This window comes from Brachycentrus maculatus, unplaced genomic scaffold (assembly GCF_059751285.1).
Source record: "Brachycentrus maculatus isolate JH-2025_06_01 unplaced genomic scaffold, ASM5975128v1 h1tg001262l, whole genome shotgun sequence".
NCBI lineage: Eukaryota > Metazoa > Arthropoda > Insecta > Trichoptera > Brachycentridae > Brachycentrus > Brachycentrus maculatus.
The window spans coordinates 4902-20859 of NW_028281937.1; the positions used below are offsets into that span (position 1 = coordinate 4902).

The 15958-nt window shown below is 36.9% G+C and overlaps 1 long non-coding RNA gene and 1 pseudogene across 2 annotated transcripts; one reads left to right on the forward strand and one right to left on the reverse strand.

The window, feature by feature from the left end:
* Positions 1-5382: 5382 nt before the first annotated feature.
* LOC148299251 (ubiquitin carboxyl-terminal hydrolase 47-like) lies at positions 5383-8656 on the forward strand (annotated as a pseudogene). The gene is made up of 3 exons (XR_015839103.1): positions 5383-5628; positions 6697-8501; positions 8543-8656. The product of XR_015839103.1 is annotated as a ubiquitin carboxyl-terminal hydrolase 47-like (transcript).
* A 6166-nt stretch (positions 8657-14822) lies between these two features.
* On the reverse strand, positions 14823-15667 carry LOC148299252 (uncharacterized). The gene is made up of 4 exons (XR_015839104.1): positions 15466-15667; positions 15297-15408; positions 15098-15220; positions 14823-15045 (listed from the first exon to the last, which is right to left on the reverse strand). It is a non-coding gene; the product is annotated as an uncharacterized LOC148299252 (long non-coding RNA).
* Between the last annotated feature and the right edge of the window lie 291 nt (positions 15668-15958).

The window sequence follows — 15958 nt, forward strand, 5'->3', positions numbered from 1 at the left end:
GAGAATCTAGATATGCATGATATTTCAAGCATTAATGGCTCTTCAATAATCATTGATGAATGCAGCCAACTGGACCTTGGCGATCTTTCTCGCGAAAAACAATCAGCAAGTCGTCAACCTTCAAGTCGATTCCAACCACTCCTCTAATCGAGCCAGCCACAAACTGCTCAGAGGATTCAGCCTTCTGAGTTCACAAAACAACACCTTAGATAAACTAAGCTAAACTTTATCAAAAGAATATCCTGGTATCTTGGAAACAAATTAGGTTATTTCTTCGGACTCGAAGGAGAGCTTACTATCGAAAGGTCATAAAAATACGGAACAGTATTCGGCGGAGCCATATCGATAGTATTTATTGCTGTCATTATGTGGATCCTTTGGCACTTTGGAGCCATGTACATCCAAGGCAAAAACTACTTCACCACTTTAATAACAGTTCCGGCAACAATTACTGATACCGCCATGACGATGACTTCTGATAACTTCAGGTTAGCTGTCGGCTTCATCAACTCCACGACCGTCGGCCTTATCAACTTATCTTCAGTGATTGGACCTTCCTCTTTCATGCAGCTGGTTGTGGTGCAGGCAACCTTTGATAAAATCAACAACAGATATACCGAGCAGGCTTGGAATTTAGCCCAATGTCCCTCAGATTATCTTTGGAGTGATAAATTCAATTGGAACACTATGACATACGTTCCTGATATGACATTGGCTTATTGCATTCCTTCTAACTTGACACTGGAGATGGCAGGAACTGATGTTTCCCCAGTCAAAAAATGGTTCTATCTTTCAGCTGGGGTCAATTACAATTGCGGTTTGGCTGACTGCTCCATCCACAGTGCTAGTGTATCCTAATTTTTCAAAACTGCTTCTATGGATTTTTGGATCTCTAATCCCATTCACGGTAATTTGGACCCCAATTTTACTTTCATCTAATTTCCCTTTACCAGCTATATTACGAGAAGCAGCAACCAGAATTCTACAATTTCTCGATACTAGTACAATGAGGACGGCTCTATATTTAGCAACTCTCCTAAGTCACTCAGCCTATACAATTTTGAGACATCCATTAGCAATGATGTAAAGATGACAGTCGTCGATAACTCTAATTTCTACAATAATCTTACTTTTACATTTTCTACATTCAAAACCATCTACTCGAGGTACTATACTCGGGCCGACGAGTTTCTGATGGTGTTGGGAGGGATCCTTTTTTTATTATTCAGCTTAGTTGGAGCTTGCATTGGAGTTTATAACCGTCAAGACCTCAAACTCACTTTGACCAACTAGTTACACGTGTTTTCCAGAAGAGGAGACCTTAACAAGTTAAATATAAAGTTCCATACAAAGTTTGGTTACGCCTATTTCGGGTGGTTCTTCAAGCTTTTTCCATAGATAGCAAGAAAGGTAGCTCCATAATTTTTCAATTTCAAGAAAGCAGTGGAGGCCACCCATAAACAGACAGATATCGTCGAACACATTCGTGTCATAAATAATAGCGATTCCTTTATTCGAAGGCATTTTCTTATTGATCCGAAGTTACGTAATCTAGTAGACCTATTTTTTAAAAGAAAAATCAGTTATAACAATGAAGAAATGCCCCCTCCGAAGGTATTTGTCAAGCCTGAGAACAGGGACTCTTTCATTGAGAAGGCCAACCTTCTTGACTTGTCGCCATACGATCGAGAGCTGGTTAAATAAGGCCTTGCCAGAAATAAAGATATGTTAGGCAAGGATGCGCTTAGAATCTTTGAAGGCATTTAATTCAAAGCAACAGGAATCCTCCAAGATAAAGACAAGCAACAGAGCTCCTCACTTTCAAACCATATTAATTTACCCGATTTAATCGAATAAGATCTAGGTGGAGGAAGCATTGTAAGTGTGCAATAGGATGATTAGCCCTCTCAACATTCGTCAAGCCAGCCACGACGCCATCGAGGGAGAAGAAACAGATGATTCCAACCCCAACCCCAACCCCAACCCAACCCAACCCCAACCCCAACCCCAACCCCAACCCAACCCAACCCCAACCCCTATATTTAGTTGAGAATTACAATTTATCATATTCACAAAGTTTTATTATTTTTAAAATAATTAATAATTAAGTAAAAATAATATTAGATATACTAATCTACAATCTACATGATATTACTTGAAATTCAAGGATGGTATTTGGAAACAAGGCACTTCGTAATGGTCTTTTCATTTATAGCACTGTACTTCATGTTCGTCTATTTCAACGATCTTTACCTCAACAAAAGAACGGTTAAGAAAACTATCGACCCAACCAATTTACTCCGAAAAACAACCAATCGAAACTTATCGGATTTTGAGTGCGATGCTCCCTTCATAGGAACCCACCTTTTAATAAGAAAGCATTCGCTTTACTGCTTCTCAGATGGAGAAATTGTCGCTTAAGAAAAACGAAAAAGTCCTGCTCGATGTATTGGCGCCTACCGCCATTAAAAAACCAAAGGCTATTGGTTTAAAATAAATCAGTCTAAAACAATAGCTGAACCTAAGAGAAGAGAAGTTTAAATCGGATAGGTAAAAACAAATACAGCAAAAAGAGGAAGAAACTAGGGAAGCTAAACGATTGGCTGATATCCAAGAGTAAAAAGAAAGGAAAAAAAGGGAGATAGCCGAAAAGAAAAAAAGAGATGAGGAACAGCGAATAGAAAATCTGAAACTGTAGGCGGAGAAGCAAAGACTCGCCGAGGTCCAAAGACTAAAATAGGAAAAGGAAAAGATCGAGAAGGAAAAGGCGCACAAGTAATAACAATAGAGACTTCAAAAGTAAAACCTCGAAAGATAAGCCAAATAGGCCGAAGAGTCAAGGAGAAGAAGAGAGCAAGAAGTCCAAGCAGAATAACGGCTCCATCGCGAAAGACTTTAGAGAGAAGCGAAAATCAATGCATTTAGCCCCTAAAAGATCCTGGACCATCTGGTACAGTATGCCAACAGCATCGAAGAAGGGGAGCCAGTTGATACCCCATTCAACTGTGTGAACGACTTCTAGAAGTCCGTCAAAGGAGTCCTGAGCCTCACAAATAGCATACTCACCACGTTCGACCTTCGAACCCTCGACAAGATTAGCACTTTCTGTGTGAAGATGTGGAAGATGATAATTATGGAACTTCTTCAAAACGCGAAGAAAGAGCCAGAAGCGATTCCACCCAGCTCGAAAGATGCTCAGAGCGAGAAAACCTGCATCAATTGTTACATCCTCATGATTAACATCTTCAAAGTAAAAGGTCATGAAAAAATATGGCTATACACTGTTGGGAAGACTTTAGGCCTCTTAGACTTTATTTACAAAAGAAGGCCGACACCCATCACAAAACCCGAAGAACTTGACCTATTTTCCAAAGGATATGTAAAGTTTACTTCCCAGTCATCGTAAAGTGTCTATGCCGCAAGACTGGATCAGCTCACCTATTTCCTATTTGGCTGTTTGGCGATGAACCCTTACGACTGCTTTATGTCAATAATCGAAAGATCTGGGCCCGGCGCAGATGTTTAAACTTAAAGGTCAGTAATAGACGAGGTCTAATCTCTTGGGGTCGACTGGGATTACTCATTGTTTTGGATCCTAGAAGACCAAGTCAGAAAGAACACATTCAGATTCTTCAAACCATTTTGCTACAGCAATATCTTCTCTGCAATATATCCCAATTACAGATATACAATCAAAACGAATAGTAATACAAACTTTAGTAAGCTGTATCGAGAGTTGGCCGAATAAGCTAAAAAATTTAGAGATGCTTTTAGAGAGGATCCAGAGGTGAATCTTATAAAAAGAATGGAACGCAAAGGGTTCAGCGGGGATGACTTTATCGACTACGTGGAACCACTTGCGAAGAGTCTGGGAGGAGAGAAAAACAAAACAATGAATATTCGGGATCTGGCAGCATTCGAAAAGGAAGCCGACGTATTCTACTATTTCGGAATCCTAAAATCAGCTTCCTATTGACGGAAAATAAAGTTTATGATATTTTGTTTGTTAAATTATACAAAAGTAAATTAAATCTTTTTTTATATAATACAGTAATCATTAGAATATAAATAAATCACTCTTTAAGTATCTATTCTGACATCCATTAATAGATCTGGTAGTAATACTTGTACTATTCTAAAGCATATAAAAAGTAGGAGAGACGGACGCAATCTTCTATATCCGAGCGAGGAGCGATGGTTTCGATATAGTCGCTCATTGCTTTTATTAGTTGATCCCTGCACCCAAGGAAGTCTCTGATTCCAGTTGTTCGTTTCTCGAAGTCGTACTCTTCTGTTTCAAGGAGCACAGGAGATACATCGATAATTTTGACTTCACCTAATTAATGCACCACGGTTAACTCCACTCTTCTTTTTACTAAGTTATCGAAAATTGTGAGTCGAAGTTGAAGTTGATACTTCTCGGGAAATCCTAGCGGATTTTACTGATCCAATAGGGTTCCTTTGACATATTATTATTGTATTTTTCTGATCATGGGAGGGTCATTCACACCATGCCTAAGATCCACATACTTATGGAGATCATTGAGTTAATTAAAATAAAGGGAATTCCTGCGTTCCGGAAATGACCGGTTTTAAAATGGAGAGGGTGGTATCTCGATCGTGAATGTTCGATTCGAAGGCAATTATTTAGTTAATCTGAATCGGCTGGGCGAAGGATAGAATAATGTGTAGTTTCGAGAAGAGATGTTATTCTGGAAAGTAAGAAGGGTGATGTGTAAAAAGAGATAAAACTTTACATAAACGGCGTTAGTGATTGGGGAATTATTGATCATTTCATGGAGAAATGAGATGTGGCTGAAGAGCCTGAAACATGTTGATATATTGTCTATTCCATAATAAATTTTGATACATTACTTCTGGTGTCCATATTTTTCTCTGCAACTAGTTTTGTCTTGAGTTGACTTGTGAGTTCTGTTAGACGAAGTTGCGACCGTACAGCCAAGTCGGTTGTTACTTTTGCCAACATCTTTATTACTATGAAGTGTATATAAATCTTTAATTTCAAGCTTTTAAAACACCACCAAATTTATAAAATTTTAATAACCTTACCGACTAATAAATTATCTAATGTAAGTACCTTAATCTTGATGATTAAGCCTTTGATGATGATGATCGTTCTATAAAAAATAAATATAAATAAAGTGGTGCATTAATAATAAAATAATTAATCGATATAAGGTTCAGGGATTTTTCTCGTGAAGTGTTTATACCGAACAGATTATGACAGAAATAAAGATTTAATAGATTAAAAACGATTAAAAATATTTTTTGTCTTTCAAAATCGTAATTATGAGAAAAAATAAAACATATTTTGATAATATCAAAAAAACTTCAATTAATATAATAGTTGCATGAGCCAAACTCATTATAATGGAATCGAGAACCAAGGAGCAACATGCTATATGAATTCCCTGCTCCAAACTCTCTTCATGACCCCGGAATTTAGAACCCACGTTTATGACTATCGTTACGACTCCAAGAAGGAGGGCGAAAGGGTCGACAGCATCCCTTACCAGCTTCAGCAACTCTTCGTCAGACTTCAATAGTCTAACCAAAAGGTCTCTACCAAGAAGCTTATCAAAAGCTTTCAGTGGGAGGAAGACGAAGGTTTGGATCAACATGACGTCCAATAGTTTTGTAGAGTCTTGTTTGATGCTATATAAAACTCTTCGTAATAAGACACCCAAGGAGATTGGCTCAAAGCACTATATGGAGGTACTGTGAAATCTGCAATAATATGTGAAAAGGGACATGAAAGTAGCAGGGAAGAATCTTTTCTCGATTTGTCGCTGACAGTAAAGGACTCGTTTGAGAATGCGGATTACGATAATATTGAAGCAGCAATCAGAGGATATTTAAAGACTGAGTAATTATCAGGAGACAATAAATATGCATGTGAATAATGTGGGACCAAGGTAAATGCTAAAAAGGGACTTCGTTTGGTTAAAATGCCTCCTATTCTCACAATTCAAATGAAAAGATTTCAACTAAACTACAATACAATGCAGAGAGAGAAGATTAATCAGTTTGTGTACTTTCCTGAGATTCTACGGATGAGTGATTTTCTGAAGCCTTATGAAGAGATTCCCGTGAAGTAGCTTCCCAAAGGAGCCAACGAAATGAAGGCTCAAATGCATGCCCCGAGGACTAGTAATAATTCAAAAGTAATTGAATTCAAAGAAAGGACCACTGCACCTAAGATTCGGAAGAAATCCGAAGATAAAATCAGAGAATTAGAATAAAATATAAAGTTTGTGGACGAGCAGGGGATAGGATCCTCAAGTCTAAACAGCTTGACCGAGGCCGAGAAGAAAGAGAGGAACATCGAGTTCATGAAGAGTCTCAAAATGGGAAAAGGGGAGATTGACGAGAAATATAAAAGGGTCGAGAACAAAATTGACCCTTCCTCCAAAAAGGCAGAAGCTTCTTCTCCTAAAATAGCTGAAGTTAAAAATAAATCATTGTTGACCGAACAAAGTGGTGATTAATTACTATTCGGTATTGGGGCTTAGATAATCGCAAACGCAGATCATAGTTCAGATCCAATAGTGAAGCCAACGAGTAATCTTCTGACGAAAAAAACTGCAGTGACTGAGGAAACGAAAGAGAAAATATTTGAAATTGAATAGTAACATTATGATCCAGTAAAATAATACCCATAAAATACATATGCATTGTATGCAGTATTGGTACACTCGGCGGGGCCTTCGGGGGACACTATTATGCGTATATAAACGATGGAAATGATTGGTTTGAGTTTAACGACGACAGAGTCTCTAAGGTCAGGAGATAATAGATGAAAAAATTTGGAAACCACATGGGTGCCAAAGAAGGAGCGAGTGCTTACATGCTCTTCTACAAGAAAACCACAAATACTAAGACAGTTCAAAATATCGAGATTCCACCATAATTGCTCTCCGATCTATTTCTGTAAGATGAAGCCGATGCAATTAAGGAGGCTGAGAAGCAAGCAGTATAGACTGTAAAGCTCGTTAAACGAGTCGAAGAACTGAAGATCACAGAAAGCTCAATCAAAATCAAAGTATATATCAACAATATCGATTTACGGGTGATATCAGATCTGAATCGGTCGACTTCAACGGTTTATGATTTAAAATAAAAAGTTAAGGCCTTATTCAACTTACAGCATTAATACCACAACTGGAGACTCAGGAGGTATAATCATTATTAGGATGCAATGCTTGAAGGTCTCCCTAATTCTCCCGAGACTGCGTTATTAAGTTGGCAGATATCGGATTCAAAGACCAAGCTACACTTATAATATAAACAAAAGAATAATCCGATGTTTTCTAAGAATACGACCCTCGACTTATCGCCATCAAGATCAACGTATGGAGGGAAGGCTTGACGTTGCTTTCTTAAGCCTTGCTAAAGCCTTTCAGCATCAAAGTCAAAGATGATTCACTTTTCTCAGATTTCTTGAAGCTTGTATAAGCAAAGACTCAAATTACACAGCCAGTGATCATCAAAAGATCCTTTGCGACAGGAAAAAACTCAGCATATGAACTAGTGAGCAAGGCAGATAATATGACTAAAACATTAATGGGGCTTAGATTCTTCAATTCCCTAAACCTTTATGTTGAGCCACCTCAAGCGGATGGAATGAAGTTAATGTGGGAAGTATAATTTGAATCCGAAAAGCATCGCTTTCTTGTAAAATGCAATGATCCGACATCGGCCGAAAAAAAGGAGGCGGACTTCTACTTCGATAATAGGAAAACATTCATGGATTTGAAACAGAAGCTAGCCAAAACTATTAATATAGGCTTATCGGAATTCAGAGTCAAAAGAAGCAATATTACTCAGCCCGAAATCATTGACTACAAGAAGAGACTCATCGACCTCAAGATGGTTCATTCGCAAAACCTATTCCTAGAGCTAGGCAGGTCGGCCAAAGGGTTAGTCAGCATCGTCCGAGGATTTATCTGTGACCATGAAGACGGAATATAATACATGAGAGACCAGCCAGAAGACTATGAGATGGATGACAATCAAACGGTTTATGACTTAAAACTCAGCATCTGCAGTCGAGACAAAGACAAAACTCCGAACCCGCAATGCGTGCGGATCCGAGAGCTGAAGCATGGCCGTTTTGGGCAGATTTTCAGCGATGATACAAGAATTGAAAAGATTCTTAAAGTGACTTTGGTGTGGGAATTACTCACCGAAGAACCAAGTAGAGGCATTTCCGTATATATTCGCAAACTCAATAACGAGTATGGAATTCTCGAAAAGACCCAAGAGGTTTACATTGACCACTAAGCCAATTACCAAGAGTTAGCTTACATAATTGCTGACGAAACCAGCATCCCTGTCCAAGAACTTTATGGATATTGTGTCCGAGATAATATGTTTGAGCTAAGCCAGCTCAAAACGGCACGATTCGAGAATATTCATAGCTATGAAGGCAAAATTCTAGACTATCCATTTTACTTAACTACAGATGGTTAATTGTTTATGTAAAGCACACTTTAATCATAGCAAATTATTTTAATTATAGTGTTAAACAAGGCTCAAAGGTCACCTATACCAACAAGTCGCAAGTTCTGAGCGGAGCATTTAGTTATTCCGGGAAGGACACGAAGGAAAAAGCACTTAAAATAACTGTCAAAAAGTACAAAACCCCATAAGTATTTTATTAATGTTCATAGGAGATAATTCCCAACCCCAACCCCAACCCCAACCCCAACCCCAACCCCAACCCCAACCCCAACCCCAACCCCAACCCCAACCCCAACCCCAACCCCAACCCCAACCCCAACCCCAACCCCAACCCCAACCCCTATATATTTTAACGTGTTTGGGATATATTCAAACATCTATTGATTCCAAAATGGCAACAAATTTATAAAAAATACATTTATAAAAGTATATTAAATATGATTTAAATAGTTCCAAGAATTCAATGTTTCATTATTTCATTTAGATTAAATATTAATATTAACAAAGAGGAATCAAAATCAATAATTTGCAACTTTCATTTTATAGACTTGGCAACTATAAAGCACGTACTCAGTGCCATATTTTTTGCACCCCGAATATTAGTATTCATAGTAAGATCGGCTTTTTCCCCATAGAGCTTTGAGAGCAGAAGCTTTTTTGTAATTAAAGTGAGAGAGAAGGTGTCGCCGAATAACCCCCGTGGTTTGAGCGATAGTTTTAAACTTATTGAGTTCCCTGTCTCTATGTGCTAGATTTTTTAGATATCTCGTACTTTTGGTATTTTCGAGAATATCCATTGAACGAGAATAAAACTCTATTTCTTTATTTAAATTATAGATTATAAGTATAAACAAGAAGTAAGTGATTTCTCTGTATTTATAGCGATATCATCAAATTAAATCTATTATTGTGAATCAAATGATAAATACCGGTTCGATGAATAAGTAAATGTTGGCCTGGCAAATTACGATGAAAATAACAAGTAAAACTTAAATAGAATAAAGCTAAGGACGAGATTGACAATGCTATATCTAATGAAGAAATTAATGCAAGCGCGAAGTTCTTATATTATTTGTTATTTTAGTTGAACCAAAAGTTCGGGTTATTTTCCAAAAAAACTTTTTATTGAACCTTCGTATTTTTATTGGTAAAAGATATCTTTCAAAAGTAGCAATGTGACATTTCGTAGATTTAGTCTTCAGGGCGATCGATTTAGCTGTGAATACCTGAATTGCGTCTCGTCCTCCCACTTTCAAATTTAAATATGGGGCCCGATATGTCTTCATCACACTCCAAACACTTGTTCAGATTTCCGTCAATCACGAAAGGTTGGTTCGTAATTAAAGCATACATACACGGTCTGTTGCAATGTTTTTTGGTGTTCACAGTATTCCACAGCCATACTTCGGTACAGGCGTCAGAAAACCCTAGGCGTTGTATGCACTTTCTTAAGGCAGAGAGCGAATAAAATTTATCCACACTAAAAATATATACCGTATATTTTAATAAGTTTAAATACTAATTAAATACCCACACTTTCTGACAGTTCTCGTTAAGTCTGTTGTTAAATAGACCCATAGATCTTGGGTTGTAGAACAAGCTGCACATCGTCCTTGGTGTGTCACCGACCATCCCTTGTCCATGGCCTACTTGGATGGGAATGTTTTTAAGGAATAGTTCAGTCGAGACGAACTGGTGTATTGGATTGCGCATACTTGTATCTTGTTTTTGAGACTTTCAGCGACTTATGCCAAATATTATTCTGAAGGATTTGTGTATGGGTTTTTGATTATTGGAAACGGAATGTTGGGTTATTGCGCAATAAAGATTATTTGGTCGTTGAGAGAACACGCGAATGTTGTAACTATTAGACATAGTAACAGTGCCAGTTCGGAGGAACCTATCATCTTATTAAATTCTAATATGTGAACTGTTCAGTCGGTTATTTATAAGCAATGAAAAAAATTGAATGATATCGAAAAAATACAATAATATATATGCAAACTAAATTAATATAAATGAATGAGCAATTAAATTATTTATGAGTGTCACATTCTCGCTGCTTATTAGACAATCCTATTCTTGACCATTCGTATCGAGTCTTCGTACTATCTTTTTTTGACCTTGCACTGAAGTTCCAACTTCTACAGTTCTTTTTCTCGCTATCTCACATATTTAGTTTTTTCGTCATAATACTTCTCTAACTCTAGATTTTTAAACTAATAGTGTTTTATCAGCTAATGCTATTTCTGCCGAATTCTCACCACTTGTTACTCGCATTCCTTTCTCTTCTTTTCAAGCGATTACAACACTTCTTTCTCTCTCTTTTTTAAATCAGTCTGCTTCTTTTAGATTGCTGCATCCTTCTCTCTATTCGATAATAAACTTAATTTATAATATCGGTCGGACTCTTATCTCTTAATTCTGGCTTCGATCTCGTTCTTTAGAATCGTTGTTTCGTGCTCGAAGCTAGCTTTCATTCTCTCTTATACCTCACGTCGGGCTTTATCTACCTGCTCGTTGAGAGTGGATGGACTGTTCGAGGTGAGTGCCCAGTAATCCATCTTCAGCATGTACTCCCTATCTATATTGGCGAGCTTCTTAGATATTGGTTCGTCGTAGTCTGTCTGGGTCTGTGTCTATAAGTGTTCGATTTGCATCCACGAATAATACACATATACTAAAATATCTAGAAAGCTTATCCCACTGAAACCGTCGGTGGATTTTAGAGACTTCAGTTTCGTGAATTGGTGATCTTCAATATCGAGAATTTTACAGAGCTCATTCTTCGTCAAACAGTCTTCCTTTTCTATATTGGTAGAACTTTTTTTAAAATAAGTATTTAACGTGAAGTTCAATTCAATTACCCAGAGATGCTTCAGGCAGAAATATACTTGATGTGTATTCATATCCGTTTGACTGGAGATAGTCGGCTATTATTGTGTCTTGAAACTTCCTTCGAATGACGAATGGCAGATTCCGCTGCGACTATTATATTTTCTGTCTTGCCGAAGGATCAGGATTAACTGCTTGGAGCTTGTCAAGGAGTGTTTTCCTGAGGGTAATCTTCATGTTGCCTACCAAGCCGGCATCCTTGAAGTTTTGGAAGAGTTTTTCTTTAAATAGATTTGTTTCCATCATTTTGTATTCAGTTAAATAAATTAATTAATGTGTAAGTCTTTAAATACATATCTATAAAACACATATATCGCCATTCAAATAATTAAACTGAATTTGAAACTATAAAGGGTTTCTTATTTTGCTTCATCAAGATATATAATTATTATTTTTTTATTACACAAAAATGGTAACCACGCAGCAGATCACAACGACCAAAGTGTTTCACGAGCTCAAGAAATATTTGATCATTTCAAATATTCTGTATCTCGTGGGACCTATGCTCGTCAGCTGGTATTTCCCCTTCTGGACCAATTAGAGCCTTCTCTATTTCGGATAGCCTACTCCATTTGCCTACGGTACCCATATGCACTCATCTCATTACTTAAAACATATTAATTATATACAGCTGCAAGCTTTGACGGCAACCACTACTTGAATAATAAATATTAATACTAAATTAATTTTGCCTTCCTTCCAGGCTATGTGACAGTAGTATCAATAACACAAAAATTAACTTAAATGTTTCTATCCAGCAACCCGACTGTAGCCGTGGTAATTCTAATTATCATCAACAAAATACTTGTGGCTCTTTCCACAGTCCCACTTTATAAAATCGCTAACTTTTGCGAGCCTTCGAATCCATCCTTTGCGAGACGCTGTTGCATTTTGTTTTTGTTCAACCCTGCCTCGATATTCTATCATGGGGTCTATAGCGAACCACTCTATTGCTTTCTCACCTTCACAGCCATTTCCCGCCTGATATAAACGAGAGAATAATCCACTAGCAGTGTGACAAAACCTTTACGGTATTTGCGAATAAATGCGTTGCCATTGTTTCTAATTTCTTTGTCAGTCAGCATTCGAACTACATCAATGTTTCTCAGTTTGATATTTGCAACCTATCTTCTTAACAGTTTGCGAGTTTCATTAATGCAATGTCGTGTGCTCGATAGCATAAGAATTGGACTGAGCGGACTGTTTACCTTGATTATATCTTCTGGGTTTTTCTTCCTTTACCTGTACTACGGCTACCGAACATTCTGTCTTCATCCGCCTTACTCTCCTTTTTGTACCGAGTCCCTGATTCCTAACGTATACTCTTATGTCCAGCGTGTGTTCTGGACTGTTGGATTTTTAAATTACTACTCACGGATGCATGAAATCTTCATTGGCATCGGCATGCCAAGTATACTTGCTGGTATCATTATCATCAAAAAAGACATCCTCAAATAGCTTCCTGGCTTGAATTACTCATACTTCCTACTGTTATTCGTCACGGTTTGCTACTCTAATGTACAGTCAAGTGCTAGATTTTTTTCCTCTCATCCAATATACTATCTAAGTCTGACCTATTTTTTGGCGAAGAGCACAAAAACTGCTGGGAAAAAATTAACAATCATGCAAATCCTCTTGCTCATGTATTTAGGTATTTATAACACAGCAGGAATCATATTTTTCCCAGTCAGGTTCCCCTGGACATGATAAATGTGTTGATAAAATAATAGATAAATTTGTTATTTTTCATAGAATTCAAGATGAATAGAATAAATATTAATTTAATCATAGAGCTTTTTACAAAAATTATCCACATAAATCATTTTTCTTACAAAATAATTCATTTGCTCGCAAATACATTCATTTGATTTGGCTTTTTTACTTATCGTTGCGGGTATGAGCAGATCTATTATGATGTGATTGGTAATGACCGAGAAATTTGTTCCGAAGATACGATAATTCTTATCGCATATTTTACATTTCAACATAGATTTTGTCCACCTCTTCCTCTTTTTTAACAGCATCCTCGTCTTCCGATACACAACACATTCCACTATCTCTCTCACCATCAGTTTGAGATATTTTGTTAATTTCATTCTTTTTATTTGTCCTAAAGTATTTAGAGAGAGGCTTGTAATTTTTTGCTGATATCCTCCCTTAGTTGTAATTGAACGAAGTCGACAAGGAATTGTCATTCACATCTCGAGAATTAAGAAAGCGAGGAGTTAGATATGAGGTCATAGTTTCTCGATGAGTTTGATTTTGTGAGCCTTAGTTCGAACTGGGTGAGAAGATAGAACTTATTGGCTTTAATCTCGAATGGAATATGTTAGGTGTTCTTTTGCTTTAATAGTAGTGACTCGTTCCTGAGTAAGTCTCAGAGGTCTTGGAAGTTTTCAAGAAAGATTTAAAAGAGTGGTCTGTCGCTTTGGATGTTCGGCAGCCAGATTTGATGGATGAGAAAGTTTCCTGCAGCTCGAGAGCCATAACTGCCAGACAGGCTCTTTTTTGTTTGAGTTTGGAAAGCAAGAGTGGGTCTGTTGACATCAATTAAGATAGATATTTTTCGAATGATTAGATAGGAAGTCAAAGTGTTCTTAAAAATGTTCGAATCAATAAAATTACATTAAAAAAGAATTAATAAATGAGACTGTTTTAAAATAACCCAAGAAGTAATATAAAACTATTTTTACGAATTTACTTTAAATCTAAATTCCTAAAATAATTTCTATATAATATTATTATATTACCGTTTATATAAAAAAATGTATTTCAACTTTCTTTTGCACTATGAATATCACGCCAAAGCTTGCATGTATTATCTTTCGACCCAGTAATAATGGTATCGCCCTCGTAGTTGAAGCTGCAAGAGAAAATTTAATCATCATGTCCTTAAATTGTCTGTAGCAATTTACATGACTCGACATCCCATATTCTTCCTATTCTGTCAAATCCACCTGTAAATAGTTTCGTCCCTTGAGGATTAAAAATAACCTTCGACACTTCCCCTTCATGACCTATTATAAATAATGTGTTAAAAATAGTAATAATAGTATTTTTATAGAATTCCGCTGAATACCATTTAAGACTCCTAACGAATTAGCTGTCGTCACATCATAGATTCGAACAGTGCTGTCTACACTTGCAGTGGCGATTTTACTGCCGATCGAGTTAAAACTAATATCTAATATTTAATCAGTATGTCCTCTCAAAGTCGCAAGGCATTTGCCGGACTACACTTCCCAGAGTTTGCACGTCTTATCAATAGAGCCAGTTGCGCAAACTTCTCCTCCAAACTCAAATTGGGTGCTCGATATCTCACCTGTGTGGCCTGCCAGAACATGAATCGGGTCTCCGCTGCGAGTATCCCAAAGAATAGCTGTCTTATCGAACGAACCTGTGAGGATTTTATCTCCATCTGCATTAAAGTTGAGGGAAACAATTTACCCCTAATGTCCTTTAAGAGTTGAATGTTCCTTTCCTGTTTCCATGTCCCAAAGCTTTGCTGTTTGATCCATTGACCCTGTGGCAATTAAAGATTTATGTGGATCGAAGCTAATAGTGACGACCTCTCCTTGATGTCCAAGGAAAGTGTAGAGACATTTTCCGCTTTAAGTATCCCAAAGCTTGGCAGTCTTGTCGAAAGAACCTGTTGCGATTTTGTCACTATCCATCATTAAGAGTTTTTATTAAAAACGATAATGTTATGATATTATACCCATAAGGAACATTGAAAGCCATACAATATACAGCATTTTTATGGCCTTCTAAAGTATTTAATAACTTTCCCGTCTCTGTTTACCAGATTTTACAAGTCCGATCGTAGCTACCTGTAATGAACCTTATTGCAAAGTAAAAAAAAAAAAAAAAACGTTTTGAGAAATTGAAATTGAACGATATGCTGGTCTGAAACATACTTATCTCCATTTTTATTGAATGCACAATTAGTTAGAGGGAGCACATGCGCCTTGAGTGTTTTGAATAACTCGAATTTCTGTTATTTTTTAGACTCAATCTTCTCAATTAGCTCTGTGTTGACAAAATGTAATAATGTTCGAATTGATGCTTTAGAGATGGGTTATTTACTTGTTATTAGGAGCTTGAGTTGACCTTTCTTGCTCTAGGTGATAATGGGTTATTCTGCAACTATTTATTCGACGAGTTCGTCCACGTCAGTCTGAGAAGACAGGTTGAGGAGATCGATGCTCTTTGTCTCTTGTTCTCCGTTGCTGTGAACGTATTCGAGCAGAATTCCAGGCGGGTAGTAACGAAGTAAGAATCTTTTTAATTTCATTTCTTCTCTGTGGATTATTTTATATTATTTAAATTTTATATTTTTCTAATGTTAGTAATATTAGTTAAAAATAGATATGATATTTTTTTAAAAATAGTATATGTTATTAAGAAGAAATGATTATATACTGTTACTTAATCAACTATGTTTTTCATATTATTCTGATTTTTTGCCTATTTAAAGAGGTTTGGAATCAATCAATATATATCAATATGGTCTTCTACCCCTCAGCTATTGCATTTTGTCTATGTCTTCCCGAGTTTGATATGCTCCTGATACTTTCAA